Raw genomic sequence first — 955 nt, 5'->3', positions numbered from 1 at the left:
GCAGGAGGCCCTGGCGCATGCATCTGTGCAGCGGGAACGACCTCGGACCACCAGGGGGCCGTGAAAGCCACAGTCTCATGGGGCCGGACCCTCAGGGTCAGGGGAAAATCCAATATATATCTGGTGATATCTCGGGTGCTATTAGAGATAGCGCAATAAATCAAAGTGCATTGTCTGTAGGAGGCCCTGGCGCATGAATCTGTGCAGCCGGAACGACCTCGGACCACCAGGGGCCGAGAAAACCACCGTCTCATGGGGCCGGACACTCATGGTCAGGGAAAAATTCAATATATATCTGATGATATCTCGGGTGCTATTACAGATAGCGCAATAAATCAAAATGCATTGTCTGTAGGAGGCCCTGCCGCATGAATCTGGGGTGCGAGAACCACCTCGGACCACCAGGGGGTCGAGAAAACCACCGTCTCATGGGGCCGGACACTCAGGGTCAGGGAAAAATCCAATATATATCTGGTGATATCTCGGCTGCTATTACAGATAGCGCAATAAACCAAAGTGAATTATCTGCAGGAGGCCCTGGCGCATGCATCTGTGCAGCGGGAACGACCTCGGAACACCAGGGGTCCGAGAAAACCACCGTCTCATGGGGCCGGACACTCAGGGTCAGGGGAAAATCCAATATATATCTGGTTATATCTCGGGTGCTATTACAGATAGCGCAATGAATTAAAGTGCATTGTCCGTAGGAGGCCCTGGCGCATGAATCTGTGCAGCGGGAACGACCTCGGACCACCAGGGGCCGAGAAAACCACCGTCTCATGGGGCCGGACACTCAGGGTCAGGGGAAAATCCAATATATATCTGGTGATATCTCGGGTGCTATTAGAGATAGCGCAATAAACCAAAGTGAATTATCTGCAGGAGGCCCTGTCGCATGCATCTGTGGAGCGGGAACGACCTCGGAACACCAGGGGGCCGAGAAAACCACAGTCTC

Source organism: Nomia melanderi, unplaced genomic scaffold (genome assembly GCF_051020985.1).
Source record: "Nomia melanderi isolate GNS246 unplaced genomic scaffold, iyNomMela1 scaffold0014, whole genome shotgun sequence".
NCBI lineage: Eukaryota > Metazoa > Arthropoda > Insecta > Hymenoptera > Halictidae > Nomia > Nomia melanderi.
This window is presented reverse-complemented; position numbering follows the sequence as displayed.